At 43.8% G+C, this 26,526-nt stretch overlaps 1 protein-coding gene across 3 annotated transcripts in view; it reads left to right on the forward strand.

The window, feature by feature from the left end:
• The window catches only part of disp3 (dispatched RND transporter family member 3), a 743,795-nt gene that overhangs the window by 704,539 nt on the left and 12,730 nt on the right, over window positions 1-26,526 (forward strand). The window lies entirely within an intron of this gene.

Genomic DNA, 26,526 nt, shown 5'->3' on the forward strand with positions numbered 1-26,526 from the left:
AGTATAAATGGGTGGTTGATGGTCAGCACAGACTCAGTGGGCTGAAGGGCCTGTTTCAGTGCTGTATCTCTAAAAAAAAATCAGGATAAATTCTTTCTCCTTTCTTCAATATTTATAAAATAACTACCTTTCCAGATGTTCTGTTCTAGGTTTTGTCATTAATTAGGTCAATAACATAACATAACTAAACTAGAAAACTGACAATTAAATCAAAAAAGTTGACACAGCCCCAAAAAAACCTGACAAGTAAGTGCACTGAAAGTTGAGTGGGAACATGGGCTTGTTGCTCAGGCCGTATGCATAGCAAACACACTTACACTTACATTGAAGAGTAAAGCAGAAGTGCATGAAAGCCTGAAGGGGTATACAAATATTGAAGGCTCCAGATTTATTTTGCAGGGATATGCAGACCTGCGTCCTAGAAAATATTTGACGCTCAGTTCAGATGTTCACTGTCTTATCTATCCAGACTTCCCAATTATGCTAGCATCTTTCCACCCCATCAGCCTCCATATCCAAAGGATCATCCTCCGCCATTTCCGCCACCTCCAGTGTGATGCCACTACCAAACACATCTTCCCCTCCCTTCCCCTGTCAGCTTTCTGAGCGTAGGTGTTCCGCAAAGCGGTCACCCAGTCTGCGTTTGGTCTCCCCAATGTAGAGGAGTCCACATTGTGAGCAGCGATATACTTGTACTTCTTTCAATGTAGTATACTGGATTCGCTGCTCACAATGTGGACTCCTCTACATCGGGGAGACCAAACGCAGACTGGGTGACCGCTTTGCGGAACACCTACGCTCAGTCTGCAAGCAGGACCCCGAGCTTCCGGTTGCTTGCCATTTCAACGCTCCCCCCTGCTCTCATGCTCACATCTCTGTCCTGGGTTTGCTGCAGTGTTCCAGTGAACATCAACGCAAGCTCGAGGAACAGCATCTCATTTACTGATTAGGCACACTACAGCCTGCCGGACTGAATATCGAGTTCAATAATTTCTGAGCATGACAGGCCCCCCACTTTACTTTTATTTTTAGTTATTTTTTTTCTTTTTCCTTTTTTTTATATATATATATTTTTTGTGTTTATTTTATTTTATTTCATCTTAGTTTGTTCAGTTTGCTTACCCACTGTTTTTTTCATGTTTGTACTTGCGGCTGTTCAATTTACAGTCCGTTAACACCCTATCTATACTAATGCTTTGTCTTTCAACACACCATTAACATATTGTTTGCCTTTGTTCCACGACCTTCTGGTCAGCTATTCTGTGACCTTGTCCTATCTACACCTCCTTTGTTATCTCTTGCCCCACCCCCGCTTTGCTTGCTTATAACCTTTTACATTTCTGATATTTGCCAGTTCTGAAGAAGGGTCACTGACCTGAAACGTTAACTCTGATTCTCTCTCCACAGATGCTGCCAGACCTGCTGAGTATTTCCAGCATTTCTTGTTTTTATTATGCTAGCATCTTCTCCATCTGGCCCCTCAATTCAACTGCTACTTTCCTTCCACCACTTCTCCCCACCAATGGTCCATGGATTCTGCTGGCACTCTGCTTTCTTGCCCCAGTCCGAGGTTTGTGGTGGTACTTTCCTTCTTCCCAGAGTCTGTGGTTTAATCATCGCCCTCTTCTCCTGCCCGCACACTGTGCCAAGTTTCTCCCCTCCTCCTCTCAGTGCCACTTCATGGAGCTCCTAACCCAGTCCTCCTTTTGTTGCCATTGTAAACTGAAGTGATTAACTGTGAGGGCATGCAGTCGGTGGTGTTTCCTGACTTTACAAGAATCCACGTTCACAGAATACAGCTACATTTAATCACTTTAGCTTAGAATCACAGCAACAAGACAAGGGTAGAAGCTCCCCAGAGTGAGACTGAGGAGGGAGAGACTAATTTGCGTTGGTTTTGATCTGAGGACATATGGACCATCCCACCAAAACTCTTGAGAGTCTACATCATAACTTTATGAATTTATATATTAATAGATACACTGAAGGGCTACAAATGACATGGACAGGGAACTTCTGTTTGAAGTTCAGGGAAAGAAAGGAAATTCTTGGATCAGTTTAGAGTCTTGTGAGAAGAGACCGTTCTGTGCCTGTTTGAATGGTAAAGGAAGGAAAGTTACTAGTTTGTCTGGGGCTTGATGGGTAGAAAGAACTTGCATATATATAGCACCTTTCACAACCTCAGGATATCCCAAAGCAATTTACAGCTAATGAAATACTTTTAAAGTGCAGTCATTGACAATTTGGGAAACATGACATTCAAATTGTACACAGTAAGGTCTCACAAACAGCAGTGTGAAATGACCATATAAGCTGTTTAAGTGGTGTTGGTTGCCAGATAAATAGGCTGCATTTGATGACAACGCAACTGCTAGGTGGCGCAGTACTGGCACATGCGCAAATACAGCCTCATCGACTGAAAGATCACAGTCTGCGACATCTCAGGCAGCTGCCAGTAATAAAGATGACACTGCTCAATTTGTCACAAAAAATGAATTAAACCCAAACCCCTCAATAGCTGCAATCACCGACTCCATCCCACCTTCAACAGTACTTCGCTCCCTCTTGTCATCGCGCTTCTGTTCACTCCCTACTACGTCCGTCTGCTCGCCACTCGCTACCCGCCTCACTACTTTCCACCCTCGACCACTTGCTCCCCGCCTTGCCGTTCCCCCGCCTCGGTCGCTCGCTGCCTGGCTTGCCACTTAGGCAGCTCGCTCACCGCTCCCCCCCACCCAGCTGCTCACTCCCGGCCTTGCCGCTTGCTCCCTGTGTCGCCCCGTCACCCCTCGGCCACTCAGTCCGCCCTCGGCAGCTCATTCCCCGCCGTTTCTCCGGGCAGCACGTTGGGGAGCTACTGGCCGAGGGGAGGGAAGCAGCAGGCGGGGAGGGAGTGGCCGAGGGGGGTGAAGCGGCAAGGCAGAGGGCGAGCGACAGAGGTGGGGAAGCATCCAGGCGGAGAGCGAGCGGCCAAGGGGGGAAAGTGGCAGGCAGTGAGTGAACGGCCGAAAGATGAAAGCAGGGAGGACGGGAGCAAGTGGCTGAGGTGGGGAAGTGGCAAAACGGGGAGCAAGCGGCCAGCGGGGGAAGTAGCGAGGCCAGAAGCAAGCGACCGAAGCGGCGAGGCTGGAAGCGGGGTGGGAAGGGAAAGCAATGAGGCGGGAAGCGAGCAGCTGAAGCGGAATACTGTTGGGAGGGTTTGGAGGTGGCAATTGCAGCCATTGAGGGGTGAGGCGATCTACGGACCTCATTACGCCTGGTGTCATTGCTTGGTGACGTCGGTGCACACATACGCAGATTCATACTGACGCCCTGGCAAATGTTTGGTCGCACTGATGACGTCAGTCATCGCTCTGCGCATGCTCTGTGTTGTCAGGAGACACTCTGAGATAGACCCCTGCTCTTCTTTAAATAGCGCATATGGGATGTTTTAAGTTCACTTTAAAGAACAAATGGGGCCTCGGTTTAACATCACTTCTGAAAGACGGAACCTCTGACAGTACAGCACTCCCTCAGCACTACAGTGAGAGATCAGCCTGGATTTAGTGCTCAGGTTTCTGGAATGGAACTGAAACACAAAGCCTTCCAACTCAGATGCGAGAATGTAACTGCTGAGCCAAAGCTACTCATAGCAGCGGCAGAGAGAGAGAGAAAGAGAGAGAGCAGGACTAGCAGGCAGTTCAAAACAGTGGCAGGAGAGAGAGAGATCAGCAGGCGGTTCAAATCAGCGACGGCAAAGAGAGAGGGAGACAGCCGGACCAGCAGACAGTTCAAAACAGCAGTGGCAGAGAGAGAGAGAGTGGTCCAGTTCAGGCCACCAGAGTAGAGTGACCTCATTCTGAGGGGAGAGAAAAAATAATCAAAGTGTGTCGTCACAGGAAAACCGGTAGGTGATTGGTTGGTGTATTTTTTTATCGTTTATCTTTCAAAGCTCGGGTAATTTTACGAATTGTAAGGTTTTGTTTCCTAATAATAGTTAAGCTTAGTAGATTGGGAAACGGCGAGAGACTTAATTAAGAAAGTAATTAAAGTAAATTTACTAATAGCATAAGTAACTATGGCTGGACAGGTGTTATGTTGAGCTGTGGTACGTGGGAGATTTTGGATGCCAATGCAATCCAGGACAGACACGTCTGCAGAAAGTGTAAGCAGCTAGAGGAAATTCAGATCAGGATTATTGCTGTGGAAGCCAAACTGCAAACACTGCACAACTTAAGGGAGGGGGAGAAATACCTGGAATCATAGAAAGTTTAAGGCACAGAAAGAGGCCACTTGGCCCATCGTGTCTATTCTAATCCCACCTTCCAGCATTTAGTCCGTAACCCTGTAGCTTACGGCACTTGAAGTGCATATCCAGACTCCTTTTGAATGAGCTGAGGGTTTCTGCCTCAACTACCCTTTCAGGCAGTGAGTTCCAGACCATCATCACCCGATGGGTGAAAAAGTTTTTCCTCATCTCCTAATCTACCAATCACTTTAAATCTATGCCCCCTCATCACTGACCTCTCTGCTAAGGTGAATAGACACTTCCACTCTATCCATGTCCCTCAAAATTTTGTACATTTCAATCAGATCTCTCCTCAGCCTTCTCTGTTACAAGGAAAACAATCCCAGCCTATCCAATCTTTCCTCATAGCTGCATTTTTCCAGTCCTGGAAACATCCTCGTAACTATCCTCTGCACCCTCTCTTGTGCAATTACATCCTTTCTATAATGAGGTGACCAGAACTGCATACAGCACTCAAGTTGTTGCCTAACCAATGAGTTATACCGTGCCAGTATAACCTCCACTCTCTTGTATTCTATACCTCGGCTAATAAAGGAAGAATTGTTCCGGAAGATGGTCACACCTCTTCGAACAGGGTCATCTGTTTTGGTCAGCAATGAGGGATAGGACGAAAGTGAGGTCTGCAAGGTGGATGAGCAGACTGGCCATGGCACTGTGGTACAGGAAGCCATTCAAGTGGGAGGAGTGAAAAGGAATGTAGTGGTTGTAGGGTATAGTATAGTGAGGGGGATTGACACTGTTCTGTGCAGCTGAGAGCGAGTCCAGAAGGCTATATTGCCTATCCAGTGCCAGGGTTCGGGACATCTGCTCAGGGCTAGACAGGAACTTGGAGTGGGAGAGGGAAGATCCAGTTGTCCCGGTCCGTGTAGCTACCATCGAATTGGGTAGGACGAGGAAAGAGGTTCTGCTTAGACAGTATGAGGAACTAGGCACAAAATTGAAGAGCAGAACCTCAAAGGTAATAATCTCTGGCAATTGGCAGAGAGCACAAAAGATTAGTGAAATGAATACGTGGCTCAAAGACTGGTGTGGGTGAAGTGGATTTTGGTTTGTGAGGCTCTGGCACCAGTACTGGAGATAGTAGGGGCTATACCGTTGGGACGGGTGGGGGGGGGTCTGCAACCGAACCATGCTGGGACCAGTGCTCTAGCAAACCGTATAACTAGGGAAATAGAGAGGGCTTTAACCTAAACAAGGGTGGGGTGAGGGATCAAACCTCGGTAGATGAAGCAAACCAAGGGGTAGTGCCCAAGCAGGAGAGCAAAATAGTACTATGGGAAATGAAGGTCAGAGAATGGCAGGAAGAAACAGAGAGGAAAAAACCTAAGAACACACCAACAGTCAAGACTAGATGTTACAAAGATAACAATAAGACAAAACTAAAGGCTCTGTATTTGAATGCACGTAGCATTCATAACAATGTTGACGAACTGATAGCGCACATTGAAGTAAATAAATATGATCTGATAGCCATTACGGAGACATGGCTGCAGGATGACAAGGGTTGGGTCCTGAATACTGAGGGGTATTTGACAATCAAGAAGAGTAGGAAGCTAGGTAAAGGTGGAGGAGTAGCACTGTTAATTAAGGATGACATTGGTGCAATAGTTAGAGATGACCTTGGTTCAGGAGGTCAGGATGTAGTAAAGGTGTGCAAAGGAAACCCAACTGAGCCCGAATGCCGGACCCAGAAGTCTGACCTGACCCGAACCCAACACACGTCAGGACCTGTTGGGGTCGGGTCAGGTAGCAGGCCTTTACCCATGGACTGGTGTAAAGGCCTGCTACCCGAACCAACCCTGACGGGATCCGACGATACATGTCGGGTTCGAGCCGGGTCATGTTGGGCATTCGGACTGAGGTCAGGTTTCCTTTGCACACCTTTAGGATGTAGAATCAGTTTGGGTGGAAATGAGGAATAGTAGGGGTAAGAAGTCATTCGTGGGAGTGGGCTGCATGCCCCCTAACAGTAACCCACAATGTAGAACGAGGTAAACAAGAAGAAATATTGGTGCTTGTGATAAAGGGACGGCAATAATCATGGGTGATCTTAATCTACATATAAACTGGAAAAAGCAGACTGGCTATAGTAGCCTGGATGAGAAGTTCATAGACTGCTTTTGAGGTAGTTTCGTAGATCAGCACATTCTGGAACCAACCAGAGAGCAGGTTATATTAGACATGGTATTGTGTAATATGACAGGATGAATTAATGACCTCAGACTAAAGGCACCTCTAAGTAGCAGCAACCACAATATGATTGAATTTTACATCCAGTTTGAAAGAGAGGAGTGGTTTGAAGCCTAGTATTTTAAACTTGAGTAAGGGCAACTATATGGGCATGGAAACTGAGCTAGCTAAAGTGAGCTGGGTTACTAGGCTAGGAGATAGATCAATAGAGAAGCAGTGGCAGATGTTTAAGGGGATATTTCAGTATACTCAGGATGCTTATATGCCTACTATAAAGGAAAATTCTGAGGGGAGGACCCACCATCCGTGGTTAACTAAAAAAGTTAAGGAAAGTATCAAACTTAAGGAAAAAGCATATTGTGACAACCAAAGCAGGAGGATTGCACTGTTAATTCAGTCCCACTTCCCCACAGGTCACAGCATATCAATAAATTATCCCACCTACCGAAAAACAGCCAATTACATACTCTATTAGTCCCTCAGAATAAAGCACACCATCCATATTTCTTTAATCAACATCATTAACTATTTATTATAAAAACAAGTCTTAACCAATGATGAGATAACGCTATATATGAAATGTTCCTTATTTCGCTAGCACTCATGCAGACACACATACACTCAAAAAAACAGTTAACAAGGGAAAAAGAATTTTTGGTTTACACCTGTTTCATAGGAATAAAAAGAATAATAAAATAACTTGGGTTGTCAAGTTCTGGTAGGATGTTCTTTTCTTTGGTGAGGTGTCCCAGAGTCGAATTGTCAGATGTCACTCGAAGTCTCTCCAGGCAAGGTTGATGAACTGTCTGTGATGGGCAGGCACTACAATTCAACTGCAGCAGGCTTCACATCGGTCTTTCATCAGGAGTGCAGCAACAAGTCTTCTTAGGTTTAAACAGCAGCAGGTTGGCAGTAGAAGATTTCTTCAGCTTTCAGGATTTCTTAAAACACAGGAGGCAACATGAATCACACTGGATGCAGGGATTCTTCAGAGACAGGAGGCAATAGGAATCTGCCACCTTTGAAATACAGGGTTTCTTCTCAAGAGATGCAGGATTCCTTTACAGAGAGAGGTAACACATTTTCTGGGTCTTCCTCTCTGATCTCCAGGCAGGTCAAAAACCAAGTTTCAAATGCCAGCTCTTTGTCCAACTCACAGGCTTTTTTAAAGGTCCAAAGTCAAGCAAAGAACTTCCTGAGCAGGTCACATGTCCAGATATAGAGATTTCCTTGTCATTCAAAATGTTGCGTTGAGGAGGTCAAACCCCTTACTGGTTTCCTTGAAATTGCCTGCTTTCCTGACCTTGTACAAATTCAGCTTCCTTTCAAATTTCAGGGATGCAGGGATAGAAGGTACTATAGCTAAATTTGCAGATGACACTAAAATAGGTGGGACAGTAAGTTGCAATAAAGAAATAAGAAATCTACAAATGGATATGGATAGATTAGATAAATGGGCCAAAATTTGGCAGATGGATTTTAACGTGGATAAGTGTTATCTATTTTGATCGGAAGGATGAAAGGCAAATTATTATCTAAATGGAGAAAAACTTCAAAGTGCTTCGATGCATAGGGATTTGGGTGTCCTCGTGCATGAATCGTAGAAAACTAGTTTGCAGGTACAACAGGTGATAAGGAAGGCAAATGGAATTTTGGCATTTATTGCTAAAGGAATAGAGTATTAAAGTAGGGAAGTGTTGCTGCAACTGTACAAGGCATTGGTGAGACCGCACCTGGAGTATTGTGTACAGTTTTGGTCCCTTACTTGAGAAAAGATGTAGTTGCATTGGAGACAGTTCAGAGGAGGTTCACTAGATTGATTCCAGAGATGGGGGGCTTGTCTTAAGAAGAGAGATTGAGCAGTTTAGGCCTTTACTCTCTGGAGTTTAGAAAAATGAGAGGAGATCTCATTGAGGTACATAAGATGATTAAGGGGAATGACAAAGTATGCATAGAGAGGATGTTTCTTCTTGTGGGGCAATCTAGAATGAGAGGTCATAGTTTTAGGATAAGGGGTAGCAGATTTAAAACAGAGATGAGGAGAAATTACTTCTCTCAAAGGGTCGTGAATCTGTGGAATTCACGACCCCAGAGTGCGGTGGATGCCGAGACATTGGGTAAATTTAAGGAGGAGATAGATAGATTTTTAATTAGAAATGGGTTGAAGGGCTATGGAGAACGGGCAGGAAAGTGGAATTGAGCCCGAAATGAGATCAGCCATGATCGTATTGAATGGCGGAGCAAGCTCGAGGGGCTGAATTGCCTACTTCTGCTCCTAGTTCTTATGTTCTTTGCAGGTGCCTCAATGTCCACTGAAAAATCCTTTGTCAGTTTTTTTAAGGTGAACACAGAATTCTAGGTTTTTCATGTAAAAAACAAAAAGCCTGTAACAATATAATTGTTCAAAGATGAGTGGCAGGTCAGATGATTGGTCAGACTATAAAGAATGGCAGAGAAGGACTAAATGTTTAATCAGGAGAAAGAAATTAGAGTATAAGAGGAAGCTAGCTAGAAATTTTAAAACAGTTAACAATTTCTACAGATATTTTAAAAGGAAAAGAGTAAGTAAAGTGAGTGTTGGTCCTCTAGAGAGTGAGAATGGGGAGTTAATAGTAGATAATAAGGAAATGGCAGATGAAATGAACAAATATTTTGCTTCTGTCTTTACGAGAGAAGATACAAAAAACATTCCAGCAATAGCTGTAAATCAGGAGGTGGAAGGAAGAGAGGAACTTGGTGAAATTACAATCACCGGGGAAGCAGTATTGAGCAAACTGATGGAGCTGCAGGCTGACAAGTCCCCGGGTCCTGATGAGCTTCATCCCAGGGTCTTAAAAGAGGTGGCTAATGAGGTAGTAGATGCGTTGGTGTTAATTTTTCAAAATTTGCTGGTTTCTGGAAAGGTTCCATCAGACTGGAAAGTGTGTAACCCTTCTATTCAAGAAGGGGAGGGGGGCGGCAGAAAACAGGTAACTATAGGCCAGTTAGTGTGACGTCTGTCATGGGGAAGGTGTTAGAATCGATCATTAAGGAGGCTATAGTTGGGCACTTAGAAAAACACACGGTAATCAAGAATAATCAGCATGGTTTTGTGAAAGGGAAATCATGTTTAACCAATTTATTGGAGTTCTTTGAAGTAGTAACTTGCGCTGTGGATAAAGGGGAGCCCGTTGACATACTGTATTTGGATTTCTGGAAGGCATTTGACAAGGTGCCACATAAAAGGTTATTGTGCAAAGTTGGAGTTCATGGTGTGGGGTGAACATATTAACATGGATAGAAGATTGGCTGGCTGGCAGAAAACAGAGCGTATGCATGAATGGGTTCTTTTCTGATTGGCAGGATGTGTCAAGTGGAGTCCCGCAGGGGTCTGTGCTGGGGTCTCAACTTTTTACAATTTATATCAGTGACTTAGATGAGGGGAGCAATGGCATGGTAGCTAAATTTTCAGATGACACAAAAATAGGTAGGAAAGTATGTTGTGAAGAGGTCATAAGGCAGTTGCAGACCGATATAGATAGGTTGAGTGAGTGGGCAAAAATCTGGCAGATGGAGTGTAATATGGGAAAAGGTGAAGTTGTTCACTTTGGCAGGAAGAATGAAAAAAAAGTATTACTTAAATGGAGAATGACTGCAGATTTGTGAGGTGCAGAGGGATAAAGGTGTTCTAGTGCATGAGACACAAAAAGTTAGTATGCAGTTACAGCAAGTAATAAAGAAGGCTAATGGAATGCTATCCTTTACTACGAGAGGATTTGAAAATACAAGTAAGGATGTTATGCTTCAGTCATACAGGGCATTGGTGAGACCACAGCTTGAATACTGTGTGCAGTTTTGGTCTCCTTATTTAAGGAAGGATGTAAATACATTGGAGGCGGTTCAGAGAAGGTTTCCTAGATTGATACTTGGAATAAGTGGGTTGTCCTATGAGGAGAGGTTGGACAGACTGGGCTTGTTTTCACTGGAGTTTAGAAGAGTGAGGGGAGACTTGATTGAAGTTTATAAAATCCTGAACTGTCTTGACAAAGTGGATGTGGAAAGGATGTTTCCTCTTGTGGGTGAGCCCAGAATTAGGGATCACTGTTTTAAAATTAGAGGTTGCCCTTTTAGGACAGAGATGAGGAGAAAGTTTTTTCTCTGAGGGTTGTGTGACTTTGGATGTCTCTGCCTCAAAAGGTGGTGGAAACGGGGTCGTTGAATATTTTTAAGGCAGAGGTAGATAGATTCTTGTTAGGCAAGGGAATCAAAGGTTATCAGGGGTGGATGGGAGTGTGGAATTCAAGACACAAACAGATCAGTCATGATCTTATTGAATGGCGGAGAATACTACAGGGGCCAAATGGCCTACTTCTGGTCCTAATTTGTATGTTTGTATAGATGTGTTTGGGGCATGGAGTGAGAGAATTACTGTGATTGTTTGAGGCCTAGCAGGTGCATTTATGGATCAGTTTGGAGGATAGAGCCAAGATGCCCTGATACTGAGCCAGATTTAGAGCAACTCCTGAACCTGTTTAGGGCCTGGAAGAGTGAACAACAAGGACTAAAGATTTGAAACAAATAATGGGGTTTTATGGAAATGTCCTATATGGAACCCAGATAAGAAATCAAATCGTGCCTGAAGTGAAGCTACTGGTGTGAATATTCTTGTGGATTTTAGTTAATATATTTGAATTATTTGCCTCTGCTGCTTGCATTTATTAAAACTGAATTTGCAATGATATCTTCCTGACATTCTGATTAATTTCTTTTATCCTCTGATGCTTTTTAACTTGAACAGTTAACGAGGTCAGGGCCTGATTTGCGCTGTGTGAAGACACAGCTTTAGCACATTACATGATTCATTCACTTTGCTTGTGGGAGCCTTATGCCAAGACTATTACGAAACTATTTCCACTGAAATATTTCTCAAGAAGCATTTAAGCCTTTCTGCCTAGATACTCATCGTTACATGAAGAATTCTGACCGCCAGGATCATTCTGCAGGGATAATAATTGGGAGCTGCTACAAAATCTCAGGTAGTGGCACTTTTGACTCCAGACACTGTCGAAAATGCCTTCACTTAATACCCAAGGGGAATTGCTACAAATTTCGATGAACGGCATGTTAACGAACCATAGACAGTAATCCAAACATCAAACCTAAAGCTGGTTGGAATTCTACAATTCAGTGGTTCAATATGATTTTAAAGCAAAACCGTATCAAAATATGTCTCAGGAATTCGCACTCTAAAATGAAAAGTTGGAAAATCATGGAAGTATGTCTATGGCTTCCCTTCGACTAGGCAAGAGTCCATAACAAAAATGCATATTCATAATATTTGCCGTATCATTTGGGCTTGATGGAAAAGCTGAAAATGCTTTTATTAATGGACCACATAGAGGGTGCATTTTACATCTATACATACCTCCCACAACTCAGTGAGGTTCATGTACCACACCTCAGAGCCATGCAATGGGGCTGCGTCGGTCCCATGCAACAGTAATGTGCAGTGGTACTGTGCAGATTCGTTGTGATTTCCAAGCTTTATTTTTGTTCTGGTTTGCTATCCATCCTTACTTATTTTCAAAAAACATATAGAAATATATATTTTTTAATGTGTGTAGGGTAATGACTTGGATATAGGCTTAATTTATATCTGTCATTAGTCAGGATTAAATACAGTGAAATCCGCTTACAGTGAAATCTATTGTAATGAAAGTCATTCAATAATGACATTTCAAAAAACCAAGAATAGTCAGAGAGTCTGAATTTGCTTCTTATTCAATAGCATTATGTCTTGACAGTGAATTCTATTGTAAATGGCCCCATTGTCCACAGAAAATTCTGGAAATAAATTGCAGACTCTGTTTCTATTGTGTCCTAATATCAAATCACAGTCATCAAGATAAAATAGGAGACGGATTAAGGAAAACCTAATACTGGGCTATCTGGCCTGGACAAAGAAGGCATCTGCAACATAATTTGCTAGATTAATAGAGGTAAAAAGAAAATCTGTGAATGCTGAAAACTTTTTAGAAAAACTGAAAATATTGGGAATACACAATATCAATCAGCATCTGAAAGAGGGGGAGGGCATAACTTGGTAATCTGGGGTGCTAAGAGTTTCTAACAGGGCCAATGCACCCTGTTGGTCCACTGTTCAAACGCAGTTTTATGGTGCAGTGAAGAGGTTCCCGGCCTCCCAGTATCAGCCACTGGGAGTATAAGGGGCAGAATTTCCACACCCCACAGAGGCAGGCAGACGCAAATATCTGTACTGCTGGCCGACATGTCTACCTGCCAGGACCATCCCTTCCCATGCACCATTTTACCAGGGCAGGAGCGGGGTTGGAAGAGCTACTCATGAATAAGCAGCAGGCAGCCAATCAAGGTGAGTTAATGGCCTCTTAAGGCCTACTGTCAAAGGATGACTAGTATTTTCTAGTCAGCCTGCACACCCCTTCTGCGGAATGGGGACAGGCCAGCTGTCTGGAGGCAGCCTCCTGATGGCAGACTGGTGGGTCAGCGCTCCAGGCAGGCTTTGAGCCCCTCCCCACCTGCCTTGCCACACATGCGACTGCAGGCCACCCTATGAAGGGGATCCCCCTCCACAATGGTGGTCCAGCTGCTGTAGCCATTTTTTAATTGAAAAGTTTGTCAAGTTGGAGAGAGGGCACCTTAGGATGGAGACTTCGTTTCTCTCGCTTACCTGAAATGGCAGGCTGCAGCACCTTCTGTGCCCCCCCATCTGGCCAGTTCAGGGAAAGTCACTGCCGGGTGACTGTTACCCACACAGTGAGGGGTGGGGACCCCAATTTGACCCTTATGTAGGGGCCCCAACCCAAAACCCAAACTCCTGATCAAGATGTAGGGTTGGAGGAGGTTGGGAGGATGAAAATTAAAATTTAGGGTTTGAAGAGGCTGCAGTGCTTGGGTGGAGTGAAGCCGTGGAATGTTTGCAGATGAGGATTTTGATATCAATGCTGGAGGTCAGTGGAGGTGAGTGAGGATTTGCTTTCTCCCTATGCATGAGTGCTTGATAGGCTGAAATTAATCATCATACACAGTACATGTGCCAGCATTTGTGGTGTAGGTAATGCCTCTTCTTTCTAACAAAGATTTTCCTAACACTTTCTCTGTTGCCTGAAGAGTAATGTCCCTTTAAGATCTTGGTATGCTAATGAGCTAAGTACCAAGATGTAGTCATGTGACTACAAGCCAAGGTCACTGTGCAACTGTATCACCCAGATGAAGGTTCTGTAAATAGTTTGTACTGTACATATTAGTTTAGCTGTCAGTAAACCTGTTAGAGATCTTCAATGAACTGGACTCCATGCATCTTATTTATGTTGCTTAAGGCAACATAAAGAACTCATTACATTCACATAAAGACCTTTCCCCTTTAATATATCGATATACTGCAGTTTGCAACTACAAAGCATGGGCCCAGTTAAAATTCAAAGTGATAGATTTCATTTTTCATAATTCTCATTAATTGCCCATCCCCAGTGTCACTGCTTCAGAACAGCATTGGCAAAGCTTGAAAGCACATGACCATAGTCCAGGGTAGGAAGAGTGCTAGTTACCAGGGGAGGCAGAAGAAACACCAAAATGTAGGTGAGAAAATAAAGAAAGAAGAAGCCTCATCCAGAGCAGAATAAACAGAGCACATGATCACATTTGACAAAGGCATGACAAATTGTAAAACTCTTATCGTACCTGCCTGCTTAGATTCTGGTTGTACGGAAATATATAAACCAGGACACAGAATCACAAGATCACCAAAAGTGTTGATTGTTTAAACTGTCCTGTGACGTACAGTGAAGTTGACAAGTATGCTGTCCTTTCCTTTGAAGAAAAACACAGGAAGACTTTCTTTGAAATTACAGTCTTTGCTGTGTTAATTGCGAATGATATGTCTCTCATCTGTATCCATAAGCCTTGTTTAGAAGAGCTCAAGGAATCTTTTGTTCGCTCTTTGTTGTGTAGGATTTTTTCTTTTAATTCTACAGATTGTAATGTTGAACTGTACTGTACTTGTACTGCTGAATTTCCACAGCAGTTAGTGAACTTCAGGCATCATCTATCAAAGCAGATGCAGAGTTTTATTCTGTTTATTTTCCTTTCCTTTGTGTGAATTTTAAGTTGATCAAGGTGAGAGAATAAAGCCCTTTCGAGTTGGGAATCATAGGGGATGATTTCTGCTGGTCACTGCGTGTTATTGGTATCAATATACATACCGGGAAGATTTCTTAACTTTTCTATTTCTTAGGACATTTTAAACTGTCTCTCCTCCTGTTTGTGGCAGCATCAACTACTCCTAAATCAGAAACAGCTGAATAATGCTGAATTAACAGATAACACTTGATCCATGTGATCTCCCGGTTAGATTACCTGAGGGGGGGTCAGAAAGGAATTTTCCAGAGTACATTATCCCTTATTGGCCCTAGGGCTTTTCTGTTTTTTTTGACTCTCCCAAGAGAATACATGGCTGCGGGGTTTGGAAAGTGTCTAGTTGTGATACTCCATGCATCATGAGTGTGGGGCAGGTGTAATGAAACAGCTGGTCTTTTTCTGCTCATCATTTTTGTATGTTCACTGCCCCTACAATAATGTTCAACCATTCTGAGAAGGCTATACCCTGCTGTAATGTTTCTCCATTTCCAACACCAGTCATCCTGTGACCTCTCTGAGTGAGTGATTGAGATTGTCATTTTATATCCAAATTAGAGGCAGTTTGCTGATGTGGGACTGGGCTGAGATATTTGACATAGGCCTCATATAGATAATAAAGGAAACCAGGGTGGTGTTGGAACTGGCGGCGACAGAATCAGTTAACCCTTGAACCCTTTCACTCTCAAGTTCTGAAATGATCTGAAGTTAAACTTGTTTGTGATAGTGATTATATCTTATTCAGTATAAGTAAAACTTGGTACATGGTAATGTCTGAGCAGTAATATCAAAATGCAACAGCATTACCATTACATAGAAACATAGAAAATAGGAGCAGGAGTAGGCCATTCGGCCCTTCGAGCCTGCTCCGCCATTCATTATGATCATGGCTGATCATCCAACTCAGTGATCTGTTCCCACTTTCTCCCCATATCCTTTGATCCCTTTAAACCCAAGAGCTATATCTAACTCCTTCTTGAAAACATACAATGTTTCGGCCTCAAGTGCTTTCTGTGGTAGCGAATTCCACAGGCTCACCACTATCTGAGTGAAGTAATTTCTCCTCATCTCAGTCCTGAAAGGTTTACCCCGTATCCTTAGACTATGACCCCTGGTTCTGGACTCCCCCACCATCGGGAGCATCCTTCCTGCATCTACTCTGTCAAGTCCTGTTAGAATTTTATAGGTTTCTATGAGATCCCCCCTCACTCTTCTGAACTCCAGCGAATATAATCCTAACTGACTCAATCTCTCCTCGTACGTCGGTCCCGCCATCCCAGGAATCAGTCTGGTAAACCTTTGCTGCACTCCCTCAATAGCAAGAACATCCTTCCTCAGATAAGGAGACCAAAACTGCACACAATACTCCAGGTGTGGCCTCACCAAGGCCCTGTATAATTGCAGCAAGATATCCCTGCTCTTGTACTCTCATTCTTTCGCTGTGAAGGCCAACATACCATTTACCTTTTTTACCGCCTGTTGCACCTGCAAGCTTACCTTCAGCGACTAGTATACGAGAACACCCAGGTCTCGTTGCATATTCCCCTCAGTTTATAGCCGTTCAGATAATAATCTGCCTTCCTGTTTTTGCTCCCAAAGTGGATAACCTCACATTTACCCACATTATACTGCATCTGCCGTGAATTTGCCCACTCACTTAACTTGTCCAAAACACCCTAAAGCCTCTCTGCATCCTCCTCACAACTCACCCTCCCACCCAGTTTTGTGTCATCTGCAAATTTGGATATATTACATTTAGTTCCCTCATCTAAATCATTAATATATATTGTGAATAGCTGGGGTCCCAGCACCGATCGCTGCAGTACCCCACTAGTCACTGCCTGCCATTCGGAAAAAGACTCGTTTATTCCTACTTTTTTGTTTCCTGTCTGCCAACCAATTTTCTATCCATCGCAATACACTACACACAATCCCATGCGCTTTAATTTTACATGCTATTCTCTTATGTGGGACTTCGTCGAAAGCCTTCTGAAAGTCCAAATAAATCACATCCACTGGCTCCCCCTCATCAACTCTACTAGTTACATCCTCGAAGAATTCTTACGCCCTGGGTAGAAGCAGATTATCACGTAACTACGGAAGTATGGTGTTGAAGGTTATTTAGAGCTTTGGATCAGAAATTGGCTAGCTGAAAGAAGACAGTGGGTGGTGGTTGATGGCAAATGTTCATCCTGGAGTTTAGTTACTAGTGGTGTACCGCAAGGATCTGTTTTGGGGCCACTGCTGTTTGTCATTTTTATAAATGACCTGGAAGAGGGTGTAGAAGGGTGGGTTAGTAAATTTGCGGATGACACGAAGGTCGGTGGAGTTGTGGATAGTGCCGAAGGATGTTGTAGGGTACAGAGGGACATAGATAGGCTGCAGAGCTGGGCTGAGAGATGGCAAATGGAGTTTAATGCGGAAAAGTGTGAGGTGATTCACTTTGGAAGGAGTAACAGGAATGCAGAGTACTGGGCTAATGGGAAGATTCTTGGTAGTGTAGATGAACAGAGAGATCTTGGTGTCCAGGTACATAAATCCCTGAAAGTTGCTACCCAGGTTAATAGGGCTGTTAAGAAGGCATATGGTGTGTTAGCTTTTATTAGTAGGGGGATTGAGTTTCGGAGCCACGAGGTCATGCTGCAGCTGTACAAGACTCTGGTGAGACCGCACCTGGAGTATTGCGTGCAGTTCTGGTCACCGCAATATAGGAAGGATGTGGAAGCTTTGGAAAGGGTGCAGAGGAGATTTACTAGGATGTTGCCTGGTATGGAGGGAAGGTCTTACGAGGAAAGGCTGAGGGACTTGAGGTTGTTTTCGTTAGAGAGAAGGAGGAGGAGAGGTGACTTAATAGAGACATATAAGATAATCAGAGGGTTAGATAGGGTGGATAGTGAGAGTCTTTTTCCTCGGATGGTGATGGCAAACACGAGGGGACATAGCTTTAAGTTGAGGGGTGATAGATATAGGACAGATGTTAGAGGTAGTTTCTTTACTCAGAGAGTAGTAGGGGCGTGGAACGCCCTGCCTGCAACAGTAGTAGACTCGCCTACTTTAAGGGCATTGAAGTGGTCATTGGATAGACATATGGATAAAAATGGAATTCTGTAGGGCAGATGGTTTCACAGGTCGGCGCAACATCGAGGGCCGAAGGGCCTGTACTGCGCTGTAATGTTCTAATTCTAAAAAAAAAACTACTGCCTGATTATGCTCCAGGTACCACCGCGTCAGTCAATGTGAGACGTAATACCTCCACAATTTCCGTGCATGGGGAATCCCTACTTATGCTTTCTTTACACAGCAAAGTCAATGAAAACCATCTAACCCAATCACTACCTCTCTATTATTTGAATAGCCGATTACAAAAGATGTCATTTACCCAGTTGCCCACCCAAGCCAGGTCAGTGTCCCATGATTCCTTACATCATCTGTTTTTCCTATTCTTGGACACTTATCAGCACATTGACATTCCAATATCCAGCTTGACTAAAGTAAGAACAAAGAACAGTACAGCACTGGAACAGGCCATTCGGCCCTCCAAGCCTCCGCCGATCTTGATGCCTGCCTAAACTAAAGCCTTCTGCACTTCCGGGGACCATATCCCTCTATTCCCATCCCATTCATGTATTTGTCAAGATGCCTCTTAAACGTCGCTATCGTACCTGCTTCCACCACCTCCCCCAGCAGCAAGTTCCAGGCACTCACCACCCTCTGTGTAAAGAACTTGCCTCGCACATCCCCTCTAAACTTTGCCCCTCTCACTTAAACCTATGTTCCCTAGTAACTGACTCTTCCACCCTGGGAAAAAGCTTCTGACTATCCACTCTGTCCATGCCGCTCATAACTTTGTAAACCTCTATCATGCCGCCCCTCCACCTCTGTCGTTCCAGTGAAAAAAACATGTTGGCCTTGGTAATTGGCTATTTTGTTTCAGCTCTTCCCACAACTGGGCCTCTGAGAACACACAAGAACACACAAGAAATAGGAGCAGAAGTAGACCATATGGTCCATCAAGTTTGCTCTGCTATTCAATACGAACATGGCTGATCTTGGGCTTCAATTCCACTTTGCTACCTGCTCCACATATCCCTTGATTCCCTGTGAGACCAAAAATCTATCTGTCCCAGCATTAAATGTATTCAGTGATGGAGCATCCACAACCCTCTGGGGTAGAGCATTCCAAAGATTCACAACGCTTTGAGTGTAGTAATTTCTCCTCATCTCAGTCCTGAATGATTGGCCCCTTATCCTAAGACTGTGCCCCCGCATTCTAGATTCCCCAACCAGTGGAAACAATCTCTCAGCTTCTAACCTATCAAGCCCTTTCAGAATCTTGTATGTCTCAACTAGATCGCCTTTCATTCTTCTAAACTACATGTACAATTTTAGTAAGACTTCTTTATTCCTGTACTCCAGTCCCCTTGCTGTAAAGGCCAACCGGCCTTTCTAATAGCCTGCTGCACTTGCACGTTAACTTTGTGCGTTCCTTGTACGAGTCCCCACAAGTCTCTTTGAACATCAACACTTAACCAGTTTCACACCTTTCAAAAAGTATTCTGCTTTTCTATTTTTACAACCAAAGTGAACAACTTCACACTTCCATACATTATACTCCATTTGCCATCTTGGTGCCCACTGACTTAGCTTGTCCATATATCTTTGCAGCCTCTCTATGTCCTCCCTGCAGTTTACCTTTCCACTGAGCTTTGTGCCATCAGCAAACTTAGATACATTACCCTCTCTCTTCATCCAAGTCATTAATATGGAGTGTAAATAGCTGAGGCCCCAGCACTGATCCTTGTGGCACCCCACTATTCACTGCCTGCCAATTTGAAAATGCCCCACTTATGCCCACTATCTGCTTCCTGTCTGTTAACCAATCTTCTAACCACGCTACCATCTTACCCCGAACACCATGAGCCCCTATCTTGCCTATTAATCTTTTATGTGGCACCTTATCGAATGCCTTTTGGAAATCCAGGTATACTACATCTACTGGTTCCCCTTTGTCTACCCAACTAGTTACATCCTCAAAAAACTCGAATAAATTTGTCAACAGGATCTCCCTTTAGTGAAACCATGCTGACTTGTTCTGATCATACTATGCTTTTCCAAGTGCAATGTTAAGGCTTCTTTAATAATAGTTTCCAGCATCTTCCCAACGACTGATGTTAGGCTAACTGGCCTGTAGTTCCCTGTTTTCTCTCTACCTCCTTTCTTGAAAAGTGGTGTAACATTTGCCAACTTCCAATCTGATGGGAACATTCCTGAATCAAAGGAATTCTGGAAAGTCATAGCCAGTGCATCTACTGTCTCTTCAGCTATCTCTTTTCGAACCCTACAATGTGGGCCATCTGGCCCCGGGGACTTGTCAGATTTTAGTCCCTCAAGTTTCTCCAATATTTTTTCTCGACTGATCTCTTCACTCTTTTTAGCCCCTAGATTACTGCCTATTTCTGGTATGGAACTAATGTCTTCTACTGTGAAGACATGAAGACAGACACAAAATATATGTCCAATGCCTCTGCCATTTGCTCATTTCCCATAATAATTTCTCCTGTCTCTGCTTCTAAGGGACCAACGTTTACTTTAGCTACTCTGTTCCTTTTTATATATTTATAAAAGCTCTTACAATCTGTTTTTATATTGCCAGCTTGTTTCCTCTCATTTTATTTTATCCCTATTTATCAACTTTTTGGTGGCCCTTTGCTGGTTTCTAAAACACTCCCAATCCTCAGACTTGCTACTATTTTTTGCAACATTGTAAGTCTCTTCTTTTAGTGTAATACTTTCCTTAACTTCCTGAGTGAGCCACGGCTGGGTTTTTATTGACGAATTTTTGTTTTTGAACGGAATGTACTTTTGTTGAACCCTTTGAATTGTTTCTTTAAATGTTTCCCACTGTTCATTCACTGCCATACCTTGTAGTCTATTTACCCAATTAACCTTAGCCAGTTCTCCCCTCATACCTTTGTACCTTTGTTTAAGTTTCAGATTCTTGTGACTGAAATGTGTCACTGTCAAACCTAGCATGAAATTCAATGGTATTATGATCACTGTTTCCAAATGGATCTTTTACTATGACATTGCTCATTAACCCTGCTTCATTACACAGTACATGGTCCAAGATAACTTTCTCCCTAATCGGTTCTACAACATATTGCTCCAAGAAACTGTCACAAAAACATTCTACAAACTCATCTTCAAGACCACTGTTGCCAATTTGATTGTCCCAGTCTATATGCAGATTAAATTCCCCGACAATTAATACATTACCTTTTTTACACGCTCCAATAATTTTCCATTTAATGTTCTGTCCAATAATATAACTACTGTTAGGGGGCCTGCAAACTACTTTCACCAGCGTTTTCTGACTCCTGCTATTCCTAATTTCCACCCAAACTGATTCTACTTCATGATCTTCCCAGGCCAGATCCTTTCTTTTCTTCTTTGGCCTCCTGATCTCGAGAGACAATGGGTAAGCGCCTGGAGGTGGTCAGTGGTGTGTGGAGCAGCGCCTGGAGTGGCTATAAAGGCCAATTCTAGAGTGACAAGCTCTTCCACAGGTGCTGCAGAAAAATTTGTTTGTCGGGGCTGTTACACAGTTGGCTCTCCCCTTGCGCCTCTGTCTTTTTTCCTGCCAACTGCTAAGTCTCCAGGCCAGATCACTTCTTATTAATGCTCTTATGTCATCCTTTACTATCAAGGCTACCCCTCCTCCTTTGCTATTCTGTCTGTCTGTCTGAAATATTGTGTACCCTGGAATATTCAATTCCCAACCTTGATCTCCTTGTAACCATGTCTCGATAATGGCAATTAGATCTACATCATTTACCTATATTCATGCCATTGATTCACTATCTTTTGACAGATGCTTTGTGCGTTCAGAAGAAGGAACTTTAATTTCATTTTTTTACCTCTATTTCCTGCAATGACCTTATTTGCCCATGTACAAATTTTGTTTAACTCTTTGTCCCTTCCTGTCCCATTCTATTGGGCGTTACCCACATCACTATCGTTCTCTGATGCCCTGACTTCTCTCTTTGGATTTCTAAATTTCCCTTTACCCAAACCACGGACCACCAGTGCCCCCCCCCCCCTCACCTCCCGCCCCACACCCGCTCTGTTAGTGAGATTCTGCTGAGGTGTTGGGGTGTTTACCTTTTAGCAGGCTGCCTGTTTTCACACTCCACTGGATTTCTGCTAAAATTTACTTTTTGACCATTTGATTCCTTTTAAACCTTTCGGGGTCAAAAACACTTCGTCAATGAAGGCCCAAATCACAATTCCCCATCAAGTCACCTCTCAGCCACTCTTACCCACTCAGGGTGTATCACATGCAGGAATAAAAAAAATGTTCAGTATAAGCTAAAGTATAATAATGGAATTAAAGAAGTGTGCAGCCTGTCATAGTGTTCAAGTAAGTATTCATTAATTAGCAAGACAACCCAATGTCGGGATTTCCCAGAACTCTTACACTGGATCCCACATACTTTTATCAATAAAATAACTTAGCTAATCCAAACTCTGCTGCCTATGACCTGCATCAAGCCCATCGCCCCTGTCCTTGCTGACCTACATTAGCTTCCAGTCTTCCAACATCTTTAAAATTCTCATTGTTGTGTTTAAATCTTTTTGGGGCCTCACCCCTCCCTATCTCTATAGCCTCCTGCAGCTCTACAATTGTGCATCTTCCCCTTCCTTCACCCCAACATACCATGCCTTCCATTTACTAGGCCCACCCTCTGTTCCTTTAAGACCCTCAAAACCAATCTCAAGGCTCCTAATATCTATTTTTTGGCTCAGCATCTATTTTTTCTCCATGCACCTCAGTGAAGCACCTCAGAATATTTTTGTATGTTAAGTTTCCAGTGTAAATACAAGTTGTTCTATTGTTTTTACATGCACTAAAGACGAGGCATATTAACTTTGCCGCATGGACATTAAATTTCAAGCTGCTGTTGAAGTGAAGAAAGGACTTGCTTTAAAGAATTGCCAGATCTTGGCTGGAAAGACATTTTCATATTAACCGACAGTGTTTGGAAGGACAAAGCAGCCATTCCCTGACACATTCAACCCACAATGGACCCTTGGCTGGAAAGATATTTGCATATCAACAGCCTGTGCTTGGAACGGACAAAGGACCATTCCCTGACACATTCAACTCACCATGGACTTTTGATCAGCAGACATTGAAGGTGGGGGAGCTCGCATTCCAGGTTGACTGCTAAGATGGCCGAATACACAAACGGACATGGTCAAACCAGCAAGTCACATGACTAACCTGCTGGCCAACCTGAGTTTTTTGAATTTGTACAAACAGTTTGGGCAGAAAGCAGAATGCTCCTAGACTGAGAAGATCTCTCCTGGCTGGCTCACCACAGCCTCTCCTGTCTGTCTGCTCCCATCTCTTTCTCACAAGCCTCTGAATCCACTGAAGACACATGAACCCCAAGAGAGAAAAATCTCCTCCAGCGAACAAGGTTTAAGAAGAATACTGGGCCCCAATGAAAAGCACGATCTACCTACAATCAAGGACTCTACAGTGAGCTCGAAGAACCGTAACAATATTTCTTCAGATACTGCCTCAAACTTTTCCACTTTATTTTTCTTCTGCTCTTATCCGTTTCTATTTGCATGTGTGCATCGCCAATGCATGCTAGCATGGGCGCGACGTGTATCCGTAGGCGCCTACCGAATTAGAGTTTAAGTTTTATAAAATTCAACTTTTTTTCTTTAAACCTCAGAAAGCCTGTTTGTGTTGGTTTCTTTGCCCTACAATTGGAAAGCAGTGAACAAGGATTCATCAAGGGGGAGCTAAAAACAAGGTGTGCTTAAAATTATGCACTGTTACGGTAAGACTAGGTGAAGGCTGAGAGGGACCCCTAGACGCCTGTCTCACCTGGTCATAACAACTGCATCAAGCCCATCGCCCCTGTCCTTGCTGACCCTACATTAGCTCCCAGTCTCCCAACATCTTTAAAATTCTCATTGTTGTGTTTAAATCTTTTTGGGGCCTCACCCCTCCCTCTCTCTATCGCCTCCTGCAGCCCTACAATTGTGCATCTCCCCCTTCCTTCACTCCAACATGCCATGCCTTCCATTAACTAGGCCCACCCTTTGTTCCTTTAAGACCCTCAAAACCAACTTCAAAGCTCCTAATATGTATTTTTTGGCTCAGCATCTATTTTTTCTCTTTGCACCTCAGTGAAGCACCTCAGAATGTTTTTGTACGTTAAGTTTGCGATGTAAATACATAATTTGGTGAAATTAAAAGCCGAAATGAATTGGCAGAGAAAGCTGTCTGTCAGCCTGATTCGAGCGCATCTTGATTGAGGCTTCACACATTCATCCCCATAATAGACATCGCCACAGTGATATCACCAAATGGCAGCATGAGGAACCTACTTTTGAAATTCTTGATGAGGTAAATATTGTAATTTTTTTATTATAAACAATAATGGGGTAATATTTTAGTATATGAAAGGAGTAACAGATTCATATTGAATTAATTAAGGTGTTAATTTATTGTAAACCGTTTCTTCCTTGGTTAAAGTACAGGACAGCTGAAATTCATATGAACCCATTAATGTTAATACCATACAGTAGAGATTTGACTGACAAGATGATTATTCAGCCAAGATTTGCAAACTTTGATCTTTACTAAAATTTCCTTCCTCTTTAGAAGCCTTCTTGTCTCTGAGCAAGAAGGTCATAGGTTTAAGCTCAATTCCAGACTTTGAGCACATCATCTAGGCTGACACTTCAGTGCAGTACTAAGGGAGTGTTTTATTCTTGGAGGTGTCATATTACAGATGAGAAATTAACCAAGGCTCTATCTGCCTGCTCAGGTGAGTGTAAAACAGGGTTGGCTAAAATATGGCCTGCGGGCCAGGATCCAACCCCCCAAAGGTTTGCATCTGGCCCTCTGATGTATTTCGGAGATAAGAAATTTTCCATTGTCTTCTTCTTTCAGACCAGCTTTTAAAAACATCGCGCTGTCATTTCTACAGCTGACAGGTGCTGACATCGGGAACAGCGGTTTCCCAACTTCAGACAGATTCTGAGCTATCCAGCGGGTTCTGATTTTTTTTTTTAAAGCTCGCCAGAAAACCCCGAATCTGTCCAGGGGGAGTGGGCAGAGAGAAGGGGGGGGGGCAGAGAGGGGGGGAGCGGGCGGGTGGGGAAGAGAGAGGCAGAGGGAGAGGGGCAGAGAGAGAGAGAGGGCAGAGAGAGAGACAGATAGAGAGAGAGGGGGGCCAGATACGGAGAGAGAGGGGACAGAGAAAGAGAGAGGGGACAGAGAAAGAGAGAGGGGGCAGAGAGAGAGAGGGGAGAGAGAGAAAGAGATGGGGGACAGAGAGAAATGGGGGCAGAGAGAGAGGGGCAGAGAGAAAGATGGAACAGAGAGAGAGAGAGATGGGGCAGAGATAGAGAAGGGACAGCGAGAGAGAGCAAGGGGGGCAGAGAGAGTAGGGGGGACAGAAAGAGAGAGCGAAAGGGGGGAACAGAGCGAGAGGGTAGGACAGAGCGAGAAAAGAAAAGACAGAGAGAGAAAGAGGGAGGGCAAAGTTAGAAAGGGGAGGGGATGGGGGTACACCGAGAGCCAGGACGACACAGAGAGAGGGGGGAACAACACAGAGAGGGGGGAATGCAGAATGGGGGTACAGGGAGGGAGAGACAAACAGAGAGAGGGAGAAAGAGTGAACAAGATCTCTCCTGACATGGGCATCTAGTGGAGGACAGAGAGGGGTTCGGAGAGGGAGAGAGAAGGCGGGGACAGAGAGAGAGAGAGAAGGGGGACAGAGAGAGAGAAGGGGGTCAGGGAGAGAGAGGGGGATAGAGAGAGGGGGGACAGAGAGAGAGAGGGGACAGAGAGAGATAGGGAAGCAGAGAGGGGAGACACATAGAGATAGAAAGGAGGGAGATAGAGCAATCAAGGCCACTCCTGACAGATGGACATCCATCCGGTATACTCCGCATCGCTACAAGTGTGCGGCCAAACATTGACTGCTTGTGCAAACAGAAGAATGCCAGGTATCTCACTAAATCAGTGTCCAGTATAGTGATGAGAAAGTAAGGCAATAAATTAATCTCATTTAAAGCTTCTTCACAAAAATGCACATTTGTTGTTGTTTTGATTAATTGTCAGATACATTTTTTATGTCTTTATTTTTCTGAAATTGTCTCACCGGCCCCCTATGTAAAACAAAAATTGTAATGTGGCCCCCCCCCACCCCCCCACACAAAAAGGTTGGACAACCCTGGTGTAAAAGATCCCAAGGCACGATTGACGATGAATCGAGAAGGTTCCTGGTCAACATTCATCAATCAAACGATGTATTACAATGTCAATCATGGCTCCATTGGTAACTCTCTCACCTCTGAGTCAAAAGGTTATGGACCGTACAAACACTTGGCAAAAATTTAGGCTAACACTTCAGTCCAGTATTGAGGGAGTGCTGCACTGTCAGGGCTGCCATATTTCGAATAAGAGTTTAAACTGAGGCCCCATCTGCTATCAGGTAGGCATAAAAGATACCATAACATTATTTTGAAGAAGAGCAGGGGAGGTATCGTTGGTGTCCCTCAATCAACATCAATAAAACAGATTATCTAGTCATTATTACATTGCTGTTGTGGAAACTTGCTCTGCACAAATTGGCTGTCACATTTCCTACAACAGTGACTACACTTCAAAAGTACTTCAATGGCTGGAAAGCACTTTGGCTCACCCTGAGGTCATGAAAGGTGTTATATAAATTCAAGTCTTTGGTCAGGATTTTTTCCTGCCCTTGGAGATGGAATGGAGGTGGGAGAGCAAACAAAATGGCAAGGGGTGCCATTTCCAAAGTTGTCCAGGCCCCATGCCATTTTGTCCAGGACAGGAAGGCCGT

Source organism: Heterodontus francisci, chromosome 37 (genome assembly GCF_036365525.1).
Source record: "Heterodontus francisci isolate sHetFra1 chromosome 37, sHetFra1.hap1, whole genome shotgun sequence".
NCBI classification, from domain to species: Eukaryota; Metazoa; Chordata; class Chondrichthyes; order Heterodontiformes; family Heterodontidae; genus Heterodontus; species Heterodontus francisci.